This window comes from Petaurus breviceps, unplaced genomic scaffold (assembly GCF_028583685.1).
Source record: "Petaurus breviceps papuanus isolate PSGF00001 unplaced genomic scaffold, PetGlider_PUasm1.0 90769, whole genome shotgun sequence".
Classification (NCBI taxonomy): domain Eukaryota; kingdom Metazoa; phylum Chordata; class Mammalia; order Diprotodontia; family Petauridae; genus Petaurus; species Petaurus breviceps.
Window position 1 is genome coordinate 6,472,013 of NW_027187341.1, and position 17,702 is coordinate 6,489,714.

Genomic DNA, 17,702 nt, shown 5'->3' on the forward strand with positions numbered 1-17,702 from the left:
TACTCAAGGCCCAGACCTCCAGGTGACAGCTTCTGGGAATCTGAAAACTAAATTGACCACCACCCCAGCTTTATCCAATCTAGCAAAAAGCTTTCACTCTCTATGATGATGGAAAGGGAGAATAGTCTTTGAGAGTTGTTGCCTGTTTTTGAAAACTATTAGATTCTGTGCCTTCTATTGCTTTCCATGTGCTAAATGTCCATGGAGCAATTTAGAAAGGAAAGGGATATCTGACAGCATTTTGGCCTTGCCACAGTCATCTTTAATTCCTACCTGGGAAATTGTCTTTTCTCTATTTTTTTTTTTGGTGCCTCTTTAGTCATTGTTTGCTTAACCTCTTTGCCAGGTTTGTCTCCTCCAGGGTACAAGCCATCAATCTCTGGATGACCACTAAAGCTATGCAAATTTCCGACTGAATCCAAGTTCTCCAGCCCACTGGACCTGGCATTTTCCCTGTTCCAGAGACTGACCACTTGAATGAAATTTTAGAGACATGTCTATTTAGCAAAGCTAGATAAATTTTCCATTCAGTTTTTGGAAAGGCAGGAATGTCTGACATACAAAAAACAAATTTCCCAGTTTGGAAGTCAAGAAAAGAATGACCATTAGACCTTATAAAAGGCCATACATAATGTGTCTAGAGTAGCAAAGTAAAACAACATAGAATGCCATGTGGGTGAGAGCACCATTGAATAGTGAGAGTGCCATAGAATGTCCTAGCACAGTCTTACTCTGTGTCTACTACAAGTGGACTTTTAATAAATTTTGTTTTTCTTTGGCTGAGAGAAGACTTGAGTGAATTCATTTGGCAGGACCTGGTGTGTTGGTATTTTGGGGTCTCCAGAGCAACCCTAACCATCTTTATGGATAACCTCTTCAATTAAGACATATCATATAAATCATATACTATGGTGTAATGGCAAGAAAAGCAGTCTTTGCTTTTAATTTCAGCTATTGAAGTGTCTTTGAGTCTTGCCTTTGATTTCACCAATTCTTTGTTGGAAACAGTCTACATTGTGTTATCCTTAATAGTCTTAAGGGAGTTTGGAGATATTCCCTGCCCTTAATAGCCCTCATATGGAGCCTAAGGTGAGAGGAACTTGCCAAAAGAGCACAACAGGAAAGGGTGGAAGAGGAAGAAGCAGACAGATAAAAGCTTGAGCCCCACCTTGGAGGCACGGAACAGGGGGAAAACAGTGAAGTCAGTACTCCTGCACCAAAAGCTTCAAAGGAAAATACAAGCTGGTTACAGGCCTAGAGGACCTTAAGAAGCAGATAAGAGAAGTGGAGGAAAAATTGGGAAGATAAATGAGAACAATGCAAGAAAATTATGAAATGAGAGTCAACAGCCTGACTGAAGAAAATAATACCTTAAAAAACAGACTGACTCAAATGGCAAAGGAGGCTCAAAAAGGCAATGAGGAGAAGAATGCCTTAAAAAGTCGAATTTGCCAGATGGAAAAAGAATCTCAAAAGCTCACTGAGGAGAATCATTGCTTCAGAATTAGATTGGAGCAAATGGAAGCTAATGACTTTATGAGAAATCAAGATGCTGTTAAACAGATCCAAACAAATGAAAGAATAGAAGGCAATGTGAAATATCTCATGGGAAAAACCACTGACCTGGAAAATAGATCCAGGAGAGATAATTTAAAAATTATTGGACTGCCTGAGAGCCATGACCAAAGCAAGAGCCTGGAAAGCATCCTCCAGGAAGTTCTCAAAGAAAACTGCCCTGATGTTTTAGAACCAGAGGGCAAAATAGAGGTTGAAAGAATCCACCGATCACCTCCTAAAAAAGATCCCAAAAAGAAAATTCCTAGGAATATTATAGCCAGGTTCCGGAATTCCCAGATTAAGGAGAGAATATTACAAGCAGCCAGGAAGAAACAATTTGAATATTGTGGAAACACAATCAGGATAACCCAGGATCTGGCAGCTTCTACACTGAGGGATCGAAGGGCCTGGAATGTGATATTCCGGAGGTCAAGGGAGCTGGGATTAAAACCAAGAGTCACCTACCCAGCAAAACTGAGTATCATGTTTCAGGGGAAAATATGGTCATTCAGTGGAATACAGGACTTTCAAGCATTCTTGCTGAAAAAACCAGAGTTGAATAGAAAATTTGACATTCAGATACAAGAAGCAAGAGAAGCATGAGAAGGTAAACAGGGAAAGGAAATCATAAGGAACTTATCAAAGTTGAACTATTTTTTTTAAACAATCGGTTTTGAGTGGCTTGTTCGGGATTGCATGGCCAGTTGTTGTTTCTAGGTGTGGTGCTGGGTGTCTGGGCCCGGATTTGATCCGGGTCGTCCCAGCACTGGAGCCGGTGCTCTTGCTCGCTGAGCCACCTGGCCAAAGTTGAACTATTAACATTCCTACATGGAAAAACAATAATTGTAACCTATGAAACTTTTCTCAGTAGTTGAAGCGATTAGAAATATATATATATATATATATATATATATATATATATATATGTCTTTATATGAGGGTATGTGGGCATATGAATACATATGTGAATGTGTGTATATACGTTTACAGGTATACATAGATAGAGGGCACGGGACCAATTTAACAGGAAGGGATGATACTTAAAAGGTGAAATTAAGAGGTGAGAGGAATATAATGAGAGGATATGGGGAGAGACAGAATGGGGCAAACTATCTCATATAGAAGAGGCAAGGGAAAATGGTTACAATGGAGGGGAAGAATAGGAAGGCAAAAGGGAATAGGTCAACCTTATTCCTATTGAATCTGGTTTGAGAAGGGAGGGAAATACACACTAAATGGGGGATCTCACCCTCCAGGAGAATAGGGGAGGAAGGGAATGTGAGGGGGATGATGGAAGGGAGGGCAGGCTGGGGGGGCGGGAAGTTGGAAGCACCCACTTTTGAAAAGGGACAGGATCAAAGTAGAGAATAGAACAAGTGTGAGGTGGGATAGGAGGGAGGGAAATATAGTAAGTCTTTTACAATACATCTACTATGTTATTGTTTTGCATTATCCACACATGTACAACCTATACTGAACTGCTTGTCCCCCCAGTGGGGATGGGTGGCAGCGGGGGGAAGGGAATGAATCTGGAATTGAAAGTTTTAAAATCAAATATTCAAAATATATATATATATAATGTGTGTGTGTGTGTGTATATATATATATGTATATATATATATAATGTGTGTGTGTGTGTGTATATATATATATATATATACTATTATTAATACCATCTTACATGTAATTAAGAAAAAAGATATACAGGCACTGAGGCATAGAGATCCACTGGAAAAGTTGAAATGGGTATGGGAGAAAAGATGGGAGAGAGCAGATTGGAGGTGGGGATATCCTGTGGGACTGCTGTTTTGGGGGGATGGGTGGGGGAAAATGGTGAGAAAATTTGTAACTCAAAATCTGGCGGAAACAAATGATGTAAATCAGCAGTTAATAAAGCATTTAAATTATATTAAAAAAAAACAAAAAATCATATGATTATCTCAATAGAAATAGGGGAAAAAACTTTTGACAAAATACAATACCCATTTCAATTAAAAAGACTAGAAAACATATGAATAGTCAGAACTTTTTCTTAAAAAAACAAGTAGTGACTATGTAAAATCAAGAGCAAACATTATTTCTAATGGGGATGATTGAGACGTCTTCCCAATAAAATCAGCACTGTATCAAGGTTGTCCATTATCACCTCTCTTACTGTATTCAATATTTTAATAGATATGTTGATTATAGCAATAAGACAAGAAAAAAAATAAAATAGATATTGAAGAAACAAACACTCTGGGAAAATATTATGATGGCATATTTAGAAAATCTTAGAGAATCAACTAAGACATCTAATCAAGATAATAAATTCAACAAAATTGTTGGATAAAAAATAAACTTACAAAAAGTATCATCATTCTCTTTATTACTAACAAAACCCAGGGAAAAAAATAGAAAGACAAATTCCATTGAAAACATCTGCAGACAATATAAAATACTTGGTAATCTACCTGACAATGTAAATCCAAGAACTATATAAACAGAATTACAGAATACTTTTCACTATGTGCATGTGTATACACCCCCCCCACACACACACATATGGATTTGGAGAATCTTTAATTGCTCAAGAGTAGATTGAGTCAATATAATCAAAATTACAATTGTTCCTAAGTTAATTTACATGTACAGTACTATACAATTAAACTACCAAAGAATTATTTTATAAAACTGGAAAAAATTACAACAAAATTCATCTGTTAGAATAAAAGCTAAAGAGTCAAAGGAACTAATAAAAATGCCATTAAATTGACCTTTCAGTATCAAATTTGAAACTATTATAAAGTAGTAATCATCAAAACAATCTAGTGCTGGCCAAGAAATAGAGTGATGGATAATTAAAATACATTTGAACACAATAAATAGTATTAAATAATCATAGTGATCTAGTGGTTGATAAACTTAAAAATTCAAGCTATGTGGCAAAAACTTTTAAACTATTAAAATAAAAAAAAAACTTCTGGGAAAACTGGAAAGCAGTTTGTCATAAACTAGGCATAGACCAATATCTCAAATCTTATACCAAGATCAAATCAATATGGGTAAATTCTTTATACATATAGGGTGATATATGTAAATTAGGATAACATGGAAAATTATACCAGTCAGGTCTATGGATAAGGAAAGAGTTTATGAATAAAAAAGAGCTAAGTCTATTTGAAGTTAGTAAAGAAAGAAAGTAAAATGGTTTATTTTCATTATATTTCTGCCACATTACTCTTTTCACAGTGGATATAGCACTGGGCTCGGAATCAGGAAGACTCATTTTCTTGAGTTCAAATCCTAGCTATGTGACCCTAGGCTGGTCATTTTGCCCTGTTTCTTCGGTTTCTTATCTATAAAATGAGCTGGAGAAAGAAATGGCAAGCTACTCCAGTATCTTTTCCAAAAAACCTGAATGGAATTATAGAGAGTCAGACATGGACTGAAAAATGACAGCATGAATGAAATGAGATCAATGAATCAATAATAAAATGCAACCAAAACAAAATATTTGAATGAATAAAACCATTGTAGCAAAAGTTAGAAAGAAATCAGGTAATTGGGTGAAAATTATAGTAAATTTCTTAGTTAAAGTTCTAATTTCTTTAAAAAAAATTGGATACTGAGAAAAATTTACATAAAAAAGAAGCATTCACCAATTGATAAATGTTCAAAGAATATAAACAAACTTTTCAGAAAAAGAAATCAAAGCTTTTTTAGGAATATAAAAATGTTCTAAATAAATATCTCAAGACAATACAAAATATTTGATAATCTACTATCAGTACATACTTAAAGTATATGATAAAGAAATGAAAATTAAATTATTCTGAAGTATCATCACATGTCTATCTGATTGGCTAACATGATGGAAAAGGATAGTGATAAATATTGGAGAGGATGTGAAAAAATAAGTACACTAATACACTGTTGATGGAATTGTAAATTAGTGTAATTATTCTGGAGAATGATTTGGGACTACATCCAAAGAAATATAAAACCACTTATTCTTTGGCCCAGCAATACTACTACTAATTCTGTACCTGAGAGATCAAAGTATAGGGAAAAGGATCAATTTATTCAAAGTTATTTATAGCAGCTCCTTCTGTGATGGAAAAGTGTTGGAGACTGAGGGATGCTTATCTATTTGGGAAATGGGTAAGCAAGTAGGGATATAATAATGTGATAGAATCCTATTGTGTACTGAGAAATTATGAACAGGATAATTTCAAAGAAATCTGGAAGACTAATATAAACAGATGCAAAGTGAAGTGAGCAGAACCAGGAAAACCTTGTACCTAGTAATTACAATACTGTAACATCAAAGACTTAGGTACTATAAACAAAACAAAATACCAAGAAAATTCTAAAATACATATAAAGAATAATGCTATCAACATCTAGAAAGAGAACTAATGAGCTCTGAGTGAAGACTGAAGTATACTCTTTTATTTGCTTTTTTCTGTTTTTAAAAGCTAACATAAAATATATTTTCCATAATTTCACATGCATAATTAATATTACATCACTTGCCTTCTTGATGTGTGAAGGTGAGGCAAAGAGAAGTAAGGGAAATATTTTTAAATGAATGTTAAAATAAAGTAGAATTACTGTTTAAAAGAAATTGTCATTCTTAATATTTAGCATTTTAAAAGTAGAAGAGGCGCGGCCAGCCGGCAGAGGCAGAGGCAGGCTGGGAGGGACTGGGGGGGAGGGAAGTTGGAAGCACCCACTTTTGAAAAGGTACGGGATCAATGCAGAAAATAGAACAAGTGGGAGGTGGTATAGGAAGGAGGGATATATAGTCAGTCTTTTACAATATGTCTACTATGTTAATGTTTTGCATTAACTACACATGTACAACATATACTGAACTTCTTATCTTCCCAGTAAGGTTGGGTGTCAGGGGAGGAAGGGAATGATTCTGGAATTCAAAGTTTTAAAATCAAATGTTTATATATATATATATATATATATATATATATATATATATATATATATGCTATTAATACTATTTTACATGTAATTGAGAAATACTATATACAGGCACTGGGGCATAGAGATCCACCATGCCCTACTGGAAAAGTCAAAAGGGGTATGGGAGAAAATATGGGAGAGAGCAGATTGGAGGAGGGGATATCTTGTGGGACTGTCATTTTGGGTGGTGGGTAGGGGAAAAACGGGGAGAAAATCTGTAACTCAAAATCTGGCAGAAATGAAAGATGTAAATCAGAAGCTAATAAATCATTTGAAAATAAAAGTACATATCAGTTCACACTTTGTTCTTGTTATTCAATAGTTTCAGTCATGCTGGACTCTTTGTGACCCCATTTGGGGTTTTCTTGGCAAAGATACTGGAGTGCTTGCAATTTCCTTCTTCAACTCTTTTTACAGATGAGGAAACTGAGACAGACAGGATGAAGTGACTTTCCTACAAAGCTAGTAAGTGTCTGAGACCAGATTTGAACTCAGGGAGATGAATCTTCCAGATTCCATGCCCATCACTCTACCACCCAGCTTCCTTCATGATACTCTTTGCTAATAACAAAAACCAAGAAATGAAAATCTTCAATGGCACTATTATCTATTGAATAAAATTCAAACCCAGTCTAATATTCAAGGATATTCAAGAATAGGATCTAGCCTAACTTTTTCAATCAATAGACAATAGTATTATCTGCTTTATGAAAGTACTTTTTGCTTTCTGAACTCTATATCTTTTTCAATTATTATTAGCTAACATTTGTAAAGCTCTTTACAAATATGAACTCATTTTGTCCTTACAGCAATACTAGGACAGAGATGCTATTTTTATTCCCATTATACAGATGAGAAACTGCAGCATAGGGTAAATGACTTATCCATTGTCACACCCAATATATAAATTCATATTGGAACTCAGGTCTTCCTGATTCCAAGCCCAGGGCTGTATCCATTCTAGCATTCAGTTCCAATGTCAAATTGCAATGCTTACTCTTCAATTCCATGGAAATCATAGGATCATAAGAATATGGAATGAGTACTGGAAAGGTCCTCAGTAGTTTTCTAGTCTAACCTTCTCTTTTTGCAGTAAAGAAAACTGAGGCAAAAAGCTTAATTTATTCTTTCACTATTACAGAAGTGGTAGAACATGTTTTTGAACTTGTCTTTTGACTAAATCCTCATTTTCCCCCACTACATATGACCCTACATATGGCAAATGTTACATAAATATTTGTTGAATTAATTAATTACTTTTAAACTACTTTTATTACTATTTCTTCCTTAGAGCCATTTTTTTCCCCTCTGAATCATAGATGGCAAGGCACAGTTAGGTGGTAAGGTTAATGAAGCACCAGTCCTGGAGTCAAGAGGACCTGAATTCAAATCTGATCTCAAACAGTTGACACACTAGCTGTGTGACCTTGGGCAAGTAACTTAACCCCAATTGCCTTGCCTTCACCCTATTAAAAAAAAAACAGATGTCATTAAAAGTCAGTTACTTGCTGTTCTTCTTCCACTATATTCATTCTCATTGAAAATCCTTCCCTATGGAGCAGCTAGGAGGCACAGTGAATAGAGCACTGGCCCTGGAGTCAGGAGGACCTGAGTTCAAATGTGGCCTCAGACATTTAATACTTACTAGCCATGTGAACTTGACCAAGTCACTTAACCCCAGGTGCCCTGCCTTCCCCCTCCAATAAACAAAAGAAAAAAAGAAAATCCTTTAATATTTATGACAGCTACAACTTCTATATTTATCATATAGAATCATGAAATTTTAGATTCATCACATTTTTTTAGGAACCTTAGAGATCATCTGATCTGTCTTCTTTAGATGAGTAAAGTCAGGTCTAGGCCAATTTGGTGAATTGCTTGCACATCCTTTAGGGAATTTCCAGGACTAGAAGCCTGTTTTCCTGATTTCTAACCTAACCCAGTGCTCTTTTTATTATAATATTGTTTCTTCTCTTAGTTTCTAACTTGACTTCTGATTTCTAATTCTCTATATTGCTCTCAACATCCTGCTGCCTAAAGGTCATCTCTTGTGTGATCCCCTATATGAACTTGAATATAATATTTAAAATGGATTTAAATATAACTAGATCAAATTGATATCTGGAATGAATGACCTGACAGCATTATATCTTGTAACTGCTTTTTACTCTCTTTTCTATTGTCCCAATATTCAACAAGGTCTTCAGTTCGATTGTTTTGCTCTCTTCCACATCTCTTGGATTTAGTCTTTGTTCTCTACATTAACAGCTGGAATCCTAGTCAAAGTCTTCATCATCTAATGAATAAAGGGCAACTGTTGCTTCTTAGCTGATGCTTTTTTTTTTTACCAATTATTGAGATACTTCATAATTTAAATCATTTCATTTACATGTAGCTTCATTTATTGTGAAGCTTTGTTTGGCATACACATTTGTTTGCCCAAATAGTTTATCATATTTTGTTCCTGATTCATTCATCACTGTCTTTCAAAATAATGTTTCTTAAGATATGTAGCATCTTATGGCCTAGCAAATAAATGTGAAATATCACAAAACATTGTCTGTTATTTGATAGCTTGCACCAGGAACAATCATATTTCAAATTTCCATTTCTGAAAAAGGATATTGCAATAATAATTCACAAAATGATATGCAGCTTTCATTAATTTAATTTGATATTTACAAATATGCACACAACATAAACCCTCTGGGCACATTTACAAAAAAAAACAATTTATTTAAAAACTTAAATTATCATCAAAATGACAAATACTCTTTTCAAATGCATCCTGACAGAAAGTTCCCTGATTACATAGCATTACAATCTAATATCTTCTTACCAATCTCAACATGACTAGAGAAAATCAAAGCACTCAGTTTAAATCTCCCTTTGCTAATAAACATTTTGATAAACAGATGGGCTTTGTATCATGCTATCAAGGTCAAAAAATTTAAAACTCCGAAGGAGAGACAAAAGGAAGAGTTTTGAGAATGAAGGATCTCCTTCAAAAGCTTCCCTCCTTATAGTCCTCTGTGTTTCATACCTAGAGGTTTTCCTCTGTTATCGAACTTATACATAAAAAGAGAAGATATCTTTGCATCAGAAGGAATTTAAAATAGCCAATAGATGAGAATTATTTTTGCATTTTAAAACCAATACATTTAAAACTTGCAAGCAAATAGGAACTCCTGGGGGTTAGAATTACTAAAAAAAACCAAAATCTTTCTAGTATTATACACTTCCAATTTGAAAATATATATGAATATGGTGAGTTACCCATTTAAAAGAGAAGCAACCCTTCTTCAAGTTGGCTATGAATTGACTTATTCCAACTTAGAATCATAGGGCTTAGAATTAAGTAGACATATCTTGGGGTAAACTTCAGTGATTTTTTTTTAAAGCCAATCACATAATCCTTGTATTTTAACTACTGTAGTCTTAAAAATTATACATGTACTTAAATTAGTATCTATTATTATCATGTTTTGTTAACCTTTAAGAATTTTGGTTAAAGGAGATAACAGGCTAGGTGATATACAGTTACAGCATTTATTCCCTTAAAACTAGCAAACTTGTACATACAAGGAGCCAGACTCACTCTGACTCCTGAAAAAAAGAATGAGAAAGCTTAAATACCTTTTAGAACCATCCCAATTCAAGGTGGCTGTGTCACATAATTTTATTACCTTCATATGTTACTATCCATATCCCGAGAAAGGAAATTTCTTGGTTGTAAATATAAATTGACAAGACAATGGAAAGAACTGGGTACATTTAGAATTCATGGTCTCAGGATGTCTGTTTCCCTCCCATATGGAATATGTCCCAAGATAAGGGGAAATCCCACTTCCAGCTTTCTCTGGTCTCTGGAGTTGCTGACACAGGAAAGGGTATATTCAAAGCAAAGAAAAGCAGTATGTTTGGTGAATTCATACTTCGGCCAAAAATATTGTATTTAATCATTATAATTCCCAATATATGTGTATTTAACCATATACAAAAATGTCTATACATCATTTAATGTTTAAAGCTTCCAACGACCACTTTTTTTAAAAGAATATGACTTCAGTCTCATTAAAATCTTAGGAGGCAGAGGATACAGATATTATCTCCAAATTACAGATGATGGAACTGAGGATTCTGAGAGTTTAAGCTACTCACCTGTTGGCACACAGTTAATAAGGAGGTAGCATCATGCAGAAGAGTGAACATTCTAAGTGTAGAGTGCCAGGGTTCAAGTTTACCTCTCACACATTACTTTTATGACATTTGGCCAGATGTTTAGATTCCTTATTCTCCTTTTCCTCATCTGTAAAATAATTGATGAGACTAGATGGTCTCTGAGTCCTTCGTAGCTGTAGACCTATGATTCTATGATAGTATATATGGAGATGGGATTTTTTTTGCTCATTCTTGCCAATATCAAACCCTATATACAATCTACAACATCATATAGCATCTTCATCGTGTTTATGACTAGTTATCAAGGCTTGATTTTAAATACAACAGTGTTATGCACATCATTCCAAACTCAAACACTTCCCTTCCACCCAGTTTCTCATTTTCCATATGAAATAATTTGTATGCTGTCATTATGAAGGCAACATTTTAAACAGAATTTTGACATGTTGGTTTGAAAAAAAAACTTTAGAAAATCCAAAGAAAATGCCTTATTTATATTGTATGACAGTAAAAGATAACTAACATTAACACACATAAATACATATATATGCATGTTTTGTGTGCATATGTATATGTATATATTGGGTGTATAATTTGTATTATATCCATATGTACACACATATGCAAACCCACACATACACACACACACATAGATATCCTATATAGCCTTTTAAGGAACATTTTAAAAAATTACTTAATATAGTGTTATGGAAAAAAACTTATTGTGGCAAACCTTACCCTTAATTATGTCTACAGCTGATAGAGAAGAGGAAAATAAACAAAAGGGAATTAGAAGGCACACAAGTATGTTTAGTATTTGCCTATGAGCACCTGGTAGATCAAATGGTTTAAGTAATATTCTGGTCTTAATACCCACTAAATGTGTATGCAAATCAGCAGGTCTTGTATTTGTGAGAAAGGAAGAATGCATGTCTGAGGTGGAGTCCATTATGGACAAAAGATTCCAAGCAGAAAACCAAGTCTAACTTCCCTGTACCCTAATTATGGAAATAGGATGAAACAGATTTACAAACCATATTACTTGAAGCTTACGTTGTCTTGTCAGTGGAGTGCCAAAGTGTTTGGCAGAAATTATTTTCTACATTTTTTTCTAGTCTATTTTTAAAAGACTCAGGAGACAAAGCTTCACTTAAAAAATATCATAAATGCATTGGCTTAAAATGTTTGATGACCCACATTTCACATCTCTTAAATATGTTCCATAATACAGAGTTAGAAATCCTCCTCTAGCAATTAAATTATTAATGGATAAGTATAATTTCTTTTTTATACAAAGCAAAAAAAAATCTTTAGATAGTGTGCTGCTCTGCTCCATTATGAAAATGATTTTTTTTTTTTGTATCACTACTGACAAGGAATCTATCTCTTCACAAGTGATTGAAAACTTGATTTACAGGTTGTTAATGAATACGTCAGTCCCTCATGTCAACATGAACTTTGACAACCATGAGAGTACTCGCATAGAATGAGGGGCCTCAGAGGGTGCTATCATGAATGATAATGACATAGAATGCTGATTGGTTCATTTAAAACCTTTACTCAAATTTCTCTGTTAAGGAATGTGCCATGTAAATTAGCATACTTGGATTTGTACTTTTTCAAGTAGCAGAATGGTAGCATACTTAGAATTATAAAATTTCACAGCAGGTAACTTAGACACATAGGAGCTGAGGAGTTTAAAATTGAGATCAAGAAATCATCTAGTTCACCATCTTCACTTAAAACATAGGGAAACCGATAACCAAAAAACATAAAGCAATTTACTTAGAAGCAATCTAGCAACACTTATAAAACAAGCAAACAAAAATAAACAGCGTTATGTCTGTAATGCATTGGATTAGATGATAATTAAGGTTTCTTCTTCTTTTAAAGATTAATATATTTCTTATACAGTGTAGATTTGAGAGTATTGATCATCTGTGTTGTATCCAGAAATCAGTTCAAACTTAGCTGAGAATTCCTTATTCATGTGTGACTCCAAGAAACCGTAGCATGCACAGTGGCCACCCCTGAGTAAATCATCTCAAGAAGACAGGCTAAATCAGTTTGAAGTTAACCAATAGCCTTTAAACCCCTTAGTGAGTTAGGGGGATATCTCCATGAAGCATATTAACATATTGTTCCCCCTGGCAGAATGGGTGGAAGAGAACAATTTGTTCCAACAACCATGAAAATGGCTGAAGTAGGTGCTGTGGAGCACTTAGAGACACAAAAGTTATCCACTGTATGCCAAGATATTGCTAGTCTTCCTGACCTTTTTCTTGCCACTGGAAAAGAATGAGGCTGAAAATTTGGATAATTCTGTCTTACTAAAATTCAATTCATGTGCAAGTCAAGACATCACTAAGTTGTGATATCATTGGTTTTGAAAATGAAGGACAAACAACAATAAATCTTGTTCATTTTAAAAGATGACACGTGTAGAATGAAGAAAACCTTATTTTGACTTGAAATTCGACTTCCATGATATCTTATCTCGTTATCATCTGGTCCCTCTGTCTACTTGAAGGGCCCCATTACCTTTTCTCTACTCATGCAGCCAATCTTTTAACTCTGGTACTCATAATCTCTTGATTAGATTGTTGCAATTGCTTTCTAATTGTTCTTTTCTTTCTTTCTCCTGTCTTCCCACTGCAAATTATTTTACATCCTTCTGCCAAGGAAACTTTCCTTAAGCAACAATCTAACTATGTTACTCCCCAGTCAAAAAATTCTAATGATTCACTATTGCTTCTAAGATTAAAAAAAAAAAAAAAACTCATTTGTTTAGCTTTTCTAGTCATTCAAAAGCTGGCTAAATCTTTGGTCCATTTTTATTATACATTATATACCTTCTTGTGGTCAATGATTCAGAGAAATTAGCCTTTCTTTTCCTTATTTTTAACACTCCACCTCCCATTTCAAGTCATTTGTATTGGCAGTCCCCTATGCCAGGAATACATTCTCTCCTTATCTTTACCTCCTAAAAAATACCTCTTCCTTCATAGATAGCTCACCTACCACCTTCTACATGAAACCTTTCCTGATCTGCTTCAACTACTGCTTTTTTATTTAACTACTTTTTATTTCTTGTCAATATTACTTTGTGGAACAGTCACCCACATCATAGGGATTCATATCTCTCACAACAGGACATCTGGATGCTTACTTGCTTCTAGGATAAACTATAAAATTCTGTTTGCATATCTTTGCATTCAAAGTCTAATATATTTTTGTAGGATTGTTTCACATTCCTTCTTATGATTTAAGATTGCAGCCAAATAATTCATCTTAGTTTGCATGTGTGAATATTGCATTTGAAGTCAATAGAGCTGGGTTTAATTAGTAGCTCTGTTGCTAACCATTCATATCATCTTGCACAAGTTACCTAACTATTCTCAGTTTTCTCATTTATAAAATGAGAAGATGGGACCAGATGATGTTCGAAGACTTTTTCTAGCCCTTATTTATGATTTTTTTTTTTTAAATCTGTATGCCTTTACTCAGATCATCCACTCTTCCTGGTGTGCTCTCATTCCTCACTTCCTTCTCTTAAAATCTTCAACTTCATTTAGACAATTCATGCGACAAGGTCTTTCCTGATCTCAATTTTATTTCCCCAAGCATTTACTTACCTTGAATATCATTTAAAAAATTTTTTTTTCTGTATTGCTATTGGATTCCTTTGCCTTCCTTGAGAGCAAGAATTATTTTCAGTTTTGTTGGACAACTAATATCTTGCTCATACACTGGTGCTTAATCAATATTCATTTATTCAAAATAAAATGAATCCTTCCATTATTTCCTGAGAAATCATGCTATACAGTGGTGTTTTAGGACTCCCCTTTCATGGAGAGAAAAACTAAACTCAGTGTTATGCGTGTTAATGAATGGATCTTATTTGGGTGCTTATTTAAGACTGGTGAGATTACTGTATAATCCCAGGCAATCTTCCCATTTCTTTTCTATTTAGGAAAAGAAACTATGGAATTACTATAAACTTTTCAATATTGTACAGTTTTAAAGAAAGGATCAAATGGATGTATTAATGACAATTATGCAGGTTTTCCAGTCATAGCTAATTCAAAGTCATCTAATTTCTTCAACAGGGAAGAACAATTAGAAAAAAAAAATCACTAATTAGCGAATGCAAATATTCCACACTTCAACTGCTAAAGCTAATTGTTGTTCATTTAAATTTAAAATAAAAGTCATGCCTCTGATCACAGATCAGAAAGTCCAGCTGCTTCAACCAAATTTCTGCTTGGCTAACTAGCAGAGTAATGGAGGTCTCTTGGGAAGGTAGGTGTCTTTTTAAAAATTGAAAAAAAAAATTCCCAAATGCAGATGAAAGGAAGGCCACAAAGACTGGCAGGTGAATCAAGTTTGGTTCAGCATGCATTTGGTAAGTGTCTACCTTCTGTGATGTAGCGGCCAAGGACAAGTGAACACTAAAATTTAAATAGCACAAAAGTAATTTTCTGAATACCTCCTGAGAATTCCTTTAGTTCTTTTAAAGTTTCATAATTTTTTTAAAGAAAAAAAAATCTGTAAACACCCTCAATTAGGGTTTAAAGATGTTTACAGATGAACTAAGGTTAAACATTACTTCCTATGGAAAGCTCTTACCGATCATTTCTACCCTCTCCCAACATCTGTACTTGCCTAGCTTTAGTTAGGCTGCACTAACCTTCAAGCTTGATTTGTCCATAAATTCTAGTGACTTTGTCCTTTAAGAAGTAAATATTATGGTGCCTAACACCCACCTTCCACTCTGGTCCTGGTTTTATCTTGCCTGTTAATTTGATTCTGACTCTTGCTCTGATGACCCGGTGCTTAGCATATTGCTTTATTCAGGTCAATTTTGAAAATTAAGATAAGTATAAGTTAGAACTCCTGTCACTATAATTAGCTTTTCTCTAAGTTTACTAATGATTCAAAATATTTATATATACCTATTAATTGACTAGATTTCTTCCTTGTGAAAACTGTTTGTTCATATACATTGACCATTTATCAATTGAGGATTGTCTTTTCTTTTACATTTCTCTTACAATTCTCTACACATCTTTGAAATAAACCCTTTGTTAGAAAAACTTACTGCAAAGATCCCTTCCTACAAACTGCATTTATTTTGTTTGTGCAAAAACTTGGTAATTGTATGTAAACAAAACTATCCATTTTACTTTCTGTGATTCTTTCTATTCTTTGATAATTTCTTCCTCCTTATCTCTTTTTAAAAAATATCATTCATTCATTTGAATGGATAAATGGATTTCATCTTGGCAAATGTTATAAAATTATTTTCCTTTTCTAGTTTTTGCAAGACTGCTTTGGCAAAATTTTTACTTTTGTCAAATAGTGAATTCTTACCCAGCAAACATTAAACTTAACATATTTACAAAAAAAAAAAAAAAAGAAACTACTATGCTCATTTGTACCTATATATTATGTACTTAATTTTTCTAAAGATCAATGTCTCCATTTCTGTACCAGTGACTAAAATTTTTGATGCATACTGGATTGTAGTATAGTTTGATAACTGGTACTGCTTGGACTTTTCACTTTTTATTTTTATTATTTTCCTTGAGATTCTGAACCTTCTCCTCCTACCCCCAGATTAATTTAGTTTTTATTATTTTCTAGATATAGCAAGTAATTATTTGTTAAAATGACTGGCATGAAAATGAATCAATAATTTAGTTAGGCACTATTATTATTTTTATTATATTGCCTTAGCATACACATTAGCAAATATTAGATTTTTCCTTGTTCCTGTAAAGAGTGGTTTGTAGTTGAATTCATATAGTTGCTCTATATGTGGCTTGGCAGGTAGTTGCCTAAATATTTCATGCAATCTCTTATTATCTTATTTTGTTTCTTTTTTACATTTTCCTGATACATATTTGTTAGAAATATATAGAAATGCTGTTTACTTGGTTACTTAATGAAGTTCATTTTAAATTCAACTTTACTGTTTAATATTATTTTTTGAAATTTTCCTCTAAAATGTTTCCTAAGTAACTCATCATTCATCAAATAAATGATACTTTTGTTTCCTCTTTGCCTTTGCTTATTCCTTTTTTATTTTATTTTTACTGTAATGAACCTAGTGGATAGAGAGCTAGTGTTCAAGAAAAATCTGATACTATTTCTCTGTCTATAAGCCAATCATTCCCTGTTCTTTACCTTATATCTATTCATCTACTAAATTACATAGGCACTGAAGATGGTCAGTGACATAGGGCAAGATATCAGTAAGAATAAATGTTGGGCTAGCGTGTAATTTAGAAAACTGCTAATCATTTTCACTGACTCTATTATACTCTTTTATACAGAAATTGATATTTTAAGTAAGTGATGTAGATATAGTGGGTAGAAATAAGTTATAACATATTTCTTATAATGACATTAAGAGAAGAAATAATGTAATATATAAAATCAAAGGAATAAATGATCTTAAGAATCCTTTAGATTTTGAAGATGTCTCTGAGAAGGTCTTTAAATTCTAAAATCAATTGTAAGAATAGATTTGCCATTGCCTGAGTAGATTATATTAAAATCCTATAAAAAAAGGGTTTAATTGAAGGAGAAAAGGAAATATGAGCAAAAAGTCAAAGCAATGATATGAAATGTTATGATTAAAAAACCTGGAATCTGGAACAACCATTAAAAACAAATCCCTCCAAAAATATTTATAGAAAATTTAAAAAGAAAAAAAGCAGGGCAGCTAGGCAGCACAGTAAATAGATCATAGGCCCTGGAATCAGGAGGACCTGAGCCCACATCTGGCCTCAGACAGTTAACACACACACACACAGAGAACCACAGATACAAACTAGCAGTTTGACCTTGGGCAAGTTACTTAACCCCAATTGCCCTACCTTACCCCTCCAAACAAGAAAGAAAGAAAGAAAGAAAGAAAGAAAGAAAGAAAGAAAGAAAGAAAGAAAGAAAGAAAGAAAGAAAGAAAGAAAGAAAGAAAGAAAGAAAGAAAGAAA